We start from the raw sequence: 12,366 nt of genomic DNA, 5'->3' as shown, positions 1-12,366 counted from the left end.
TGTCAGATGTATAGTTTGTTAATATTTTCTCCCATACTGTAGCTTATCTGCTCTATTGATAATTTTTTTTTTGTTCTGCAGAAGCTCTTCAGTCTCATTAGGTCCCACTTGTCAATCAATAATGCAATTACTTTTGAGACTTAGCCAAAAATTATTTTCCAAGGCCAAGATTGAGAAGATATTGGCCTTGAGGGTTTTTGCCTCTGTGTTCATCACAGATATTAGTCTGAAGTTTTCTTTTTCTGTTGTGTCTCTGCCAGATTTTGGCATCAGGTTGATGCCAGCATCATAGAATGAATTAGGAAGAAGCTTCTCCTCCTCGATTTTTTAGAATAGTTTCAGTGGGATTAGTATCATTTCTTCTTTGTACATCTGGTAGAATTCAGCTGTGAATCCATCTGGTCTAGGACATTTTTGGTTGGTAGGTTCTTTGTTACTGATTAAATTTCAAAAGCTGATACTGATCTATTCAGGGTTTCAATCTCTTCTTGATTAAATCTTCAGAGATTGTGTGCTTCCAGGAACTTATTCAGTTCCTCTAGGCTGTCTTCCAGGATTTAATAGTTTGAAGTCTTGCATTTAAATCTATTTTAGTTAATTTTTGTATACGATGAAAGGTAGCAATCCACCTTCAACCTTCTTCATTATCCCAGTATTATTTATTGAATAGGTACTCATTTTCGCATTGCTTGTTTTTGTTGACCTTTTTGAGTATCAGATGGTTGTAGGTGTGCAGTTTTAATTATGAGCCCTTCCTTCTCTTCTCTTTTCTCTTCCTTCCTTCCTTCCTTCCTTCCTTCCTTCCTTCCTTCCTTCCTTCGTTCCTTCCTTCCTCTCTCTCCCTTCCTCTTCCCTTTCTTTCTTTCTTTCTTTCTTTCTTTCTTTCTTTCTTTCTTTCTTTCTTTCTTTCTTTCTTTCTTTCTTTCTTTCTCTCTCTCTCTCTCTCTCTTTCTTTCTTTCTTTCTTTCTTTCTTTCTTTCTTTCTTTCTTTCTCTTCTTTCCTCTTTCTTTTTCTTTTCTTTTCTTTTCTTTTCTTTTCTTTTCTTTTCTTTTCTTTTCTTTTCTTTCTTCTTTATTTTCTTCTACCTCTGTTGCCCAGGTTGGAGTCCACTGCCTCGGCTTACTGCAACCTCCACCTCCTGGGTTCAAGCGATTCTCTTGTTCCTCAGGCTCCCGACTAACTGGGATGACAGGCAGTGCCTGGCTAATTTTGTGTTTTTCGTAGAGACGTGATTTCACCATGTTGACCAGGCTGATCTCGAACTCCTGGCCTCAAGTGATCTGCCCGCCTTGGCCTCCCAAAGTGGTGAGACTATAGGCGTGAGCCACTGCACCTGGCCTATTTATGAGTTTTCTATTCTATTCCATTGGCTTGTGTGTCTGTGTTTCAATATCAAGCGGTTTTGGTTACTGTGGCTTCATAGGATAGTTTGAAGTCAAGTAATGTGATGCCTCTGGCTTTGTTCTTTTCACTTAGGATTGCTATGACTATTTTGCTCTTTTTTGGTTCTATATGAATTTTCTGATAGTTCTTCAAATTCTGTGAAAAATGACATTGGTAGTTTGGTAAAAATAGCATTGAATCTGTAAATTGCTTTGGGCAGTATGGCCGTTTTTATGTTATTGATTCTTCTAATCCATGAGCATGAAATGTTTTTCTATTTATTTGTGTGACCTCTGATTTCTTTCAGCAGGGTTTCGTTCTTCTTGTAAAGATCTTTCACTTTGGTTAGCTATATTCCTAGGTATTTCATTTTCTTTGTGGCTATTTTAAGTAAGATTGTATTTTTGGTTTCACTTTCAGCCTGGACTTTGGTGGTGTATAGACATGCTACTGATTTTTGTACATTGATTTTGTATCCTGAAACTTTACTAAAGTTGTTCAACAATTCTAGGAGCCTTTGGCAGAGTCTTTAGGATTTTCTAGATATAGAATCATATTGTTAGCAGAGATAGTTTGACTTTTCTTTTCCTATTTAAATACCTTTTATTTATTCTGATTACCCTGACTAGGACTTCCAGTACTATGGCAAACAGGCATGGTATCAGTGGGCAAGTTGTCTTGTTCCGTTTTTTAAGGGAAATCGTTTGAGCTCATTCAGTAAAGTGTTGGCTGTGGGTTTATCATATGGCTTTTATTATTTTTGGTTATGATCTTGTGATGCCTACTCTGTTGAGGGTTTTTTTTTTTAATCATGAAGGGATGTTAAATTTTATTGAATGTTTTCCTAAATCTATTGAGATGATCGAATGGTTTCTGTTTCTAATTCTGTTTATGTGGTGAATCACATTTATTGATTTGTGTATGTTGAACCAGCATTGCATTCTAGAAATAAAGCTACTTAATTGTGATGCGTTAAGTTTTGATGTACTGTTATATTCGATTTGCTAGTATTTTGTTGAGGGTCTTTCATCTATATTCATTAGAGATATCAATCTGAAGTTTTCTTTTTTTGTTGTGTCTCTGTCACATTTTGGTATGGGGCTGATACTGGCTTCATAGAATGAGTTAGGAAGGAGCCTCTCCTCGATTTTTTGGAGTAGTTTCAGTAGGATTGGTACCACTTCTTCTTTGTACATCTGGAGAATTCAACTGTGAATCCATCTGGTCCAGGACTTTTTTTGGTTGGTAGGTTACTCATTACTGATTCAATTTCAGAAGCGAATATTGGTCTTTTCAGGGTTTCAATCTCTTCTTGATTCAATCCAGGGGTATTGTGTCCTTTCAGGAATTTATTCAGTCCCTCTAGATTTTCTCATTTGTGTGCATAGAGTTGTTCATAGTAGTCTCTGAGGATCTTTTATATTTTTATGGCATCAATTGTAATGTTACCTTTGTCATTTCTGAGTGTGCTTATTTTAATCTTCTCTTTTTCTTTGTTGAGACATATGCACTCATGTATTGATCACTGTACTATTCACAAAAGCAAAGACATGGAATAAATCCAGGTGCCCATCAATAGTAGATTGGATTTAAAAATGTGATACCTGTACCATCATGAAATACTACACAGCCATAGCAAAGAATGAAGTCATGTCCTTTGCAGCAACATGGATGGAGCTAGAGGCCTTCACCCTAAGCAAATTAACATAAGAACAGAAAACCAAATACCAAATGTCCTCACTTGTAAGTGGGAGCTAAACATTGAGCACACATGGACATAAATGTGGGAACAATAGACACTTGGGCTGCTGGGGGAGGAGGTGATAAAAAACTACCTATTTTGTACTGTGCTTACTAACTGGATGATGGGATCTGTACTCTAAAACTCAGCATCATGCAATTTTCCCATGTAACAAATCTGCACGTGTACTCCCTGTATCTCAAATAAAAGTTGAAATTTAAAAAGAGGCAGTCAGGTGCGGAGGCTCACGCCTGTAATTCCAGCACTTTGGGAGGCTGAGGCAAGTGGATCACTTGAGGTCAGGAGTTCAAGACCAGCCTGGGCAACATGGTGAAACCCCATCTCCACTAAAAATACAAAAATTACCTGGGCATGGTGGTGCATGCCTGTAATCCCAGCTACTTGGGAGAGTAAGACAGAAGAATCGCTTCAGCCCAAGAGGCAGAGGTTGCAGTGAGCCAGACTGCACCATTGCATTCCAGCCTGGGCGACGGTATGAGACTCAGTCTCAAAAAAAAAAAAAAAAAAAAAAAAGGAAACAGCTGTCTAATAGACTATCATTGGAAAGGGGAGGTTGAAAAATAAAATAATCTACATGGATTAATAATATTTAATAAAATGTAATGTGAGGAAAAGTTGAGCAAATTTGAGACTGAGAATATATTTACCATGCTTAAAATTAAGGCACTAAATGAGATGGGTAAGATAGAGAGGGTGTATATATAAAATAAATACACTGAGCAATGCAATGTTGATGATATGGCTTTTTGGCTACCTCTGAACAAATCTTTGGCTGATATGTTTTTCACCAAAAGTGAAATGCTTCACCACTAAAAGAATCTATATCGAGTTGCTGATATTGCAGTAGATTTATTGTTATTAATGATCTGAACAGGAATAGAGTTCATTTGAACTCCCATTTGCTCCTGAGACAGACAATCTATTTAAAACAATATTATGATTGAGTGGACATAGTTGAGAGGACTGATGAGGAACTACTTCAACCTGGAAAATGAAGAATTCATTAGCCTAATTTTCTGATAACAGGTCTTTTGAGTCCTTATAACCAGCACTAAGTTGTCATGGTGAGGGTGAAAGTTAATAGTGGAATGAGTGAGGATTCTGACCTGACTCTCTCAAGCAGTTAACAAGGTTATTCTGCAGTAGAATTGGATTCACAGCTTTTTAGAGCTTGCAAGGACAGGGATAATTTTTAATATCAGAAACTTAAAACGGAAGCGTCTCTTTAGGCTTTCCGAAAATTCTGACTTGTCTCACAGTGGTCTTTGGTATTTTTTTTTTCGTGTGTGTGTGTGTGTGTGTGTGTGTGTGTGTGAAGATTGTCCCGTGGCTCATTCAGTATCATATCATAACAAAAACTGTAGCAAGTATTTCCTTTACATTTAAACCCCAAGTTTATTTTGCAGATTACATACTAATGATACACATATTCGAGATTGAGGGGTTTTTTTTCTTTCTTTCTTCTGTCTCCCTTCTCTTCTTCCTATAAAAATATAAAAGGCCAGGTGCAGTGGCTCACACCTGTAATCCCAGCACTTTGGGAGGCCGAGGCAAGTAGATCACGAAGTCAGGAGTTCGAGACCAGCCTGGCCCACATGGTGAAACCCCCGTCTCTACTAAAAATACAGAAATTAGCTGGGCATGGTGGCGGGTGCCTGTAGTCCCAGCTACTCGGGAGGCTGAGGCAAGAGAATTGCTCAAACCCAGGAGATGGAGGTTGCAGTGAGCCAAGACATCACACCACTGCATTCTAGCCTGGGTGACAGATCAAGGCTCCATCTAAATAAATAAATAAATAAATAAATAAATAAATGAAATATATATGTATATAAAGAGAGAGAGAGAGAGAGAGAGAGAGAGAGAGAAGACCAGCAGTTGAACTATGTGCTCTTTTAGATTAAATTTTCTTGCTTGTTTGATTGAAACCTATGCTATCACATTTATTTATCTTAAAAAATAATGTAATAATGTGATAGGTTAAGATGTGTTTTTAGTGTGATTCGCATATTCTGTATATGGTCCTACACTGTAAATGTGGTTTGTATAACTCACTGGAAGTGTTTCAAAGGGAGTGATTTTTCTTACAAGATCTCTAAAGTAAAGGAGATCAAAGGATTTTCCCTAGAAGATGCACATTAGAGTTTACCTAAGGAAAATAAAAAGATATGTTCCAATATAAACATTCTCACTGTCCCATTATTTGGGTTAAGCTGTAGGTCACTGCATAAGCTTTGTGTATATAAAACATGTATTTCTTTTGTGGGTAGCCTATCATTGCATTTATGATCCTTGACCTATATCACCGCACAATAGAAGAACTTCATTGCAAATAAAAAATAGCATTTTGTATTGTAAAATCGTTGAGATTTTTTAGTTGGATAGAGGATGAGCATGTGCACATACGTTGATACATAAAGAAGTGTAGATTCCTAGGTCTAAAAGAGATCTTTAGACCTTATTAATTTCAATGACTTTAGTAGTGGTCACTTCAAGCTCCAAAAAACTATCAGAGATACTCTCAGTACTCTTCCCTGACCTGGTGCCTTTGCAGGTTTTTATAATGGTTTTAACAACTTTGTCACATTCAGGTTCCTTCGTGAATCTCCATCAGCTGTTTCCATTTTACCTGCACACACTTTGCCTCTCAATCTAAATTGTTGGGCAGGGCTCATTAATGTCTTTTTCCAGCTCTCTCTATGCTCATTTCTGCCACTTATCTTCAATAAAACCCTCCAGATCTTGAATGACTTTTTCCCTTTTATTCTTCACTAAGCAAGTCATAATGATATTTTACTCATCTTAAAATTTGAGACATCAAGACCAGCAATAGCTAACAAAATAGGTTATAAATAAAATGGAATCTATTCAAGCCTAGGAGAACTTTCATTCACTTAAAGTCAAACTCACAACACCATGGAATTTTCCTGAACCAAAACCTGTGAGTTTTTTCTGTAATATGTTGATTTTTAAAATGTAACTCATATTATATTATTACATAATTGCTTGTGTATTATTATTTTAGAAGTGTTTCCTTGGTACTTCATTGACGTAGATCCAAAAGTTATTTAATAAAATGTTTTTTAAAACTGATTCGACTATAAAAAATTGGATCATTACCAGTGATGGAAATTATTAACATTTAATCTCCAAGACTAAAAGGAGGCCATTAAACTTCACTTATGATCTGTGATGTCGAAACATATATATATATTTTTCAAATTCTACTCAAATTCACTCTGCAAGAACAATAATAAAATAATAAAACAGTTTTTTGCATTACTGATTGTTATTGTGGTCCTAAAATTCTTATATTGCAAAAATTTACATAACTTTAGAGTATAAGGAAATGTAGAAAATAAAAATTACCTGTTTGATTACAATCCAAAAGGAAATATTGTTAAAATTTTTGTCTATGCCTCGCTTCAGAAAGATAAATTATCCCAGGAAACTGTTTCTATGAAATTATTTAAGCATACACTACTTATATTTTATAAAATTTTTAATAATATGATGGTACAGGTATATACCATTTGATTATCAACTTCTCTAACTTAAAATTCATGACTAACCTCACATATTAACACACATACATTTGTAATTTTAATGACTTCCTACCATTTCATTATATGATTATACTATGATTAATTTAATATCTCTTCTATTTGGAGATACTTAGTTTGATGCTATTTTAAATAAATTGTAATAAACATATTCTTTTTGTGATATGTATATCTCTATAATATAAAGCTACATGCAAAATTGCTTGATAAATAAGTAAACTCATGTTTTAGATTTTTGCTATGCATTCCCAAAAATATCTTCCAGAAAATCTTCTAATGTACATTCTCAATAGATATGTATCAGTATTCATTTCTCACACATTTAATAGTACTTCTTTCCCTATTAGGATGGCTTAACACCAAAATACATATATTGTCATTTTAACAAGAAATCAATATAAAAATTGATATATGTAACTCTCTTTTATACTAAATCTTTGATATGTTTGTATTTTATATTTCCCCATCTCCATTTAGACACTGAATTTTAATTGAAAACCCTTAGTTCATGTTCAGATTTTATTAAATTTACAACAGAAAAATGTATCATATACCCAAGTTGTTTAAAACATACCTAAGAGTTTGCCAATAACTGAATCAAGTGTCATTTTTTAAATTAAAATTGAGATTATTTCAAATACAATTAACATTTCAATCACACTAGCCATATTTGAAGCTCTGTCTGGCCAAGGGCCACAGCAGTGTACAGCAGAGATCTGAAGTCCTTAGTAGAATGATCAACGAGAACCTGTATCATCTGGCCTCCCATAAACTGTGACCTCATTTTTTTCCATTCTCCTGATCATTTGCTGAACTCCAGAACTCTAGATTTCCTACCCTTTCTGGAAGAAAGGATGTTTGTATTAGCTATTTTGTATGTTTCTATTAGCTATTTTCTTCGCCTACTATGCCCTTTCCTCAAATATCCTCATGGGTTGCTATTACAACTTCCTGTCTTTGCTTATATGTCCCTTTATCAGAGACAGCTTCCATCTCTAGGACCCTTAGCCAAATTTATTTTTCTCATAATACTAATTTCCTCTTTGTATTAGTCAGGGTTCTCTTAGAGGGACAGAACTAATAGGATATACATGTATATATATCCTATTAACTTACATGATCACAAGGTCCCACAATAGGCTATCTGCAAGCTGAGGAGCCAGGAGTGCCAGTTCGAGTCCCAAACCTGATGAACTTGAAGTCCGATGTTTGAGGGCAGGAAGCATCCAGCACGGGAGAAAGATGTTGCCTAGGAGGCTAGGCCTCTCTCCTTTTCATGTTTTTCTGCCTGCTTTATGTTCGCTGGAAGCTGATTAGATTGTGCCCACCAGATTGAGGGTGGATCTGCCTTCCCCAGCCCACAGACTCAAATGTTAATTTCTTTTGGCAGCACCCACACAGACACACCCAGAATTAATACTTTGTAACCCTCAGTCCAATCAAGTTGACACTCTGTATTAACCATCACTCTCCTTTTATCATCTGTCTCCCTTCTCTAGAATATAAACACTATGAAGACAGGGACATATGCTTACTATAGTATATTTAGTGCCTGGCAAAGAGCAGATGCTCTAGTATTTACTTAAAGAGAAATGCCATTTGTAGCTTCTAATTATTAGTGGGTTCCATATGTGTGTGGTGTGTGTGTATGTGTGTGTGTGTGTGCACATTACTGCTCCCCCTTCTCCTCTTTATTTTTCATCTTTACTTTTCAGTATGATCGTGCATCTTAAGGACCACTTCCCCTTACCCTAATTCTTATCATGTATTCTATTGCTTTCCTTCCAAATTCAAATTTTTACTGATAGATAAGTGGGTAAGAAACACTTTCACTTCAAACATGGGCTATGTCAATCCTAGGCATTCACATAAATATACTTAGGAATTAAAAACTCTTGAAAAGAAGTATTTAGGGCTAGGATTAAACAACAGTATAGCCCACATATAAGTTTCACCATATATATAAAATGATAAGTGATGTAAACAATGAATTATCTCCCACTTCCTCTGTTAGCCAGAAATCAGTTACTCCCAAAATAGACTTTATCTATGATTCTGTAATAGATAGTTATTACAACCTCTTGCATATATGTATTTTAGAATTGTTGACATAACGAATACTTGGCTCAGAAGACATCATATAATCTTAGAAAATTATATCAACAGTATTAAAATAGGAATTAAATCATCAATAGCTATATCAGTCATTTATCAAACACATTTATAAATATTCAATCACATTTATAAATATTTACCATAAACACTGGTGATTTATATAATGCAAATTTTTAATTATAACAAAGTACCCATAATTATGGAAAAAGTAATCATTTTCAGAGAGCTCTCTCCTGTTTTTACTATGTCTTCTGCAATCTTCTTTCTGATGCATTTCCATTGATAGTATAAAAACTAATAAAAACTGTTTTAATAAAACTAATCATAAAAATATTTATCATCCTAAGGTAAGTTTACATATACCGATACCTGTTGTCATATTGCAAGATTATTGCCCTTGGAGATAAATTTCTCATTTGTCCATTTATTTAATAGTACCTGCAGTTAATCTTCCAAGTTCTCAACAGGATAATGCCTTCCTATGGCTAACATTGCCTTTGTTACTTCAGGATGGGTTTCTCTAATGCTTTCTAATTAAATCTCTATTTGAAGACTCTCAAGGGAGTCAGGTCATAAAGTTGCTCATTTGTAGTGAAATTGAGCATATGGAATGTGTAATGTTGGTCTCATAGTTCCTGGAATAGCTCACTATTTGCTTCGGGTTTGAATTCAGAATCCAGCTAAACCCCATTTTAACACAGCTCACACACAACCAGATTAAATGCAAAATTAGAATTACACAGGGAATTGAAACTTTGGGTTATATTTCTTATCACTACCCATGTGGTTTCTAATGTACCCTTCCTCCACATCTTTGTCTGGTAAACTTCTAACGACCCTACAAGACCAAGAGATATTTCTATTTTTCCTTTAAAAACTTTTGCAAGTTTCACAGGCAGTTAGTGGTGTCTTACTCTGACATACCACAGGCTTTCCTTCATGGCTTTATGTGTAGCAACCCAGACACTTGTAATAGCCCTCTTAACTATTTCTACCAGCTACAAACCTAGGATTTATTCTTGAGTCCTTGTTCTCCTTTCCTTCTCCCCTAATCAGTCACCAACTACTTTGCATTTTATCCTCAGTAAATGTGGTAGAGAGAATAATGGCTATCTACAGATACCCACATTCTAATCTTTACTATTTAATCTTGGACGAACTCTATAACCCTTGTGCTTTAAGTTTGTCAGGTGTAAACTGAAGATTATGAAAGTATACTACTACCTGCTGAAAAGGGTTGTGGGGATTCAATGAATATATACACTTAGAAGAGTGCCTGGGAGGAACTAAGCACTCAAAAATATAATTACTCTAAGTTATAGTTTACCTACATTTTCTCATTTGAGCCTTACAAAACACTTATAAAGTGAGTATTAACAGTATTTCCAATTACACGTGAGGAAATTGAGGTTTAGAGAAGATGAATAACTGTGCAGGTCAGTTGGAGGAGGGTCAGAAGTTGGGAACCCAGCAACTGGGTTCTAAGACATATTGATTTACAATATTTATTTGGATGATAAGATAATTTTTATTTAATCAATTTAGAAAAGATTTTTGTTAAAATTTGAGATAAATTTTTCATATCAAACTGCTAAACCCTTATATATATAACAAACCAATATCTCTTAAAGAACTGGAGATTTGGAGACAGGGGAAGGACAATTGTAAATGCTCTACCATAATAATGACACTAAGCTATTTACATTTAAGGAGAATTAGACTCAGATAAAAAACATACTCTATGGGCTCAAAGTGAAATGTGTAAGTCTGGTATTCAAATTCAATCCTTTATTAGATCTATAGCATAACAGAATTATACACATTAAGAAGTTAGTAGCCTAGATATGCTACATAAATTTTGCAAGAACCAGTGAAACATGTTTCTTTTTAAGGAAAAAGTAGCCAAGCACTTTTAGGTAAGAAACTGATAGTGAAGTAAAATTATTCCAAGAAAAAAAAAAAAAGTTGGCCTAAGTACTGTAAATCAAAAATAAAATTCTAAGCCCCCCAATCAACTGAATAGATCCCCTGTTGGCCAAGCAGATCCCCTCAAAACCTGAAAAACTAGTTCAGGCATGGTGGGAAGGGAAGGACTTGGACATATCTAATTACACCCTCCTCCCTTTGGAGTTTAGACACAACTGGTCAGCATTAACATTAAAACAGAGATCTGAAGACTGAGAAACGGACTCTTTGTAGCAATAAGATGATAAATTTCAATCTCTCTCTGGTATAACATCACATGACAGGTAACAGACCCTGAAGGAAGTCAATGTATTTTACCCCCAAATTATATGTCTTTGATATATTTTGAAACAGCCCCTGCAAAGCTGTCTTTTGTGATGGAAATTTACATTCTGTAGAGAATCTTCTTACCTTATGAGGTCTTTTGGGGAGAGTTTGACACCTTTTAGGGTCCAATAAGAGACATTCATATCTATTCTCTCTGAAGCCTGCTACCTGGTGACTTCATCTATATGACAAGATCTTTGGTTTCCACAATCCCCTCCACCTTATCTTAACTCAAGCTGGCTTCAGCTCTTCAGGAAGAGCGTAACTCTTTCAACCAGTTGCCAATCAGGAAATCTTTGAATCGACCTATCACCTGGAAGCTCTGTGCATGCCCCACCCACTTCTAGATGTCTTGCCTTTCCAGGTTGAACCAATGTATACCTTACATGTATTGATTTATGTCTTTGTCTGTAACTTATGTGTCCCTAACATGTATAAAATCAAGCTGAAACCCAATCGACTTGGGCACATATTCTAAGTACCTCCTGAGGCTGCATCCCAGGCCATGGTCCTTAATCTTGACAAAATGAATCTCTAAATTAATTAAGATCTCTCTCAGATACTTTTTGGTTTACAGTACCATGGACCTATTATTTCTCAAAATTTGAATTCATTCTTAACTAGCATATTTTACTCTATCTTTATGAACTTTCACTTGAACACATGCACACAAAATGTCTAAACTTCAAATTCATGAGTTAAGGCTAATGTGAAACCCAGCGGGTCAAGGACTATAAACTATGTTTATATTTCTAGCACTCTGCTGGCTTATTTATTTATTCATTCAACAAATACTCAGCTCATTACGGGCTGAGAGCTGTCCTTAGGTCTTGGGACATGAAAAAGACCAAGACAGTAAAAGAGTTTAGGTTCCTGTCAGGAAAGATAAGCATTAAACAAATAAATAAGAAATTGATACATAATATCACTAAAAAAATCTCAAATAAATGATTGTCAGGTCAATACTTCAAGTTTACAGTTGTTAATCTCTTTTTGATTTCTCTATATTTTATGTGATTAAGAGTTTGGAAAATAATTTTGAAAGTATTTTTATTTTTCAGATAGGGAACTGAGAAATCTACGGATTAAACTATCCAGTTTACTCTTCTAGTTACTAAGATAAAAAAGAAAATGTGTCTTTAGATTATTCAATATAAATCACATGCAATTTTTATAATAATTGTTAAAATTATCTTTACATATAAGACATGTATATATATACATTCAGACATATACATTATAGATATAAGACA

Source organism: Chlorocebus sabaeus, chromosome 21 (genome assembly GCF_047675955.1).
Source record: "Chlorocebus sabaeus isolate Y175 chromosome 21, mChlSab1.0.hap1, whole genome shotgun sequence".
Classification (NCBI taxonomy): domain Eukaryota; kingdom Metazoa; phylum Chordata; class Mammalia; order Primates; family Cercopithecidae; genus Chlorocebus; species Chlorocebus sabaeus.
The sequence above is the reverse complement of the archived record's forward strand: the minus strand, read 5'-3'. Positions refer to the sequence as shown.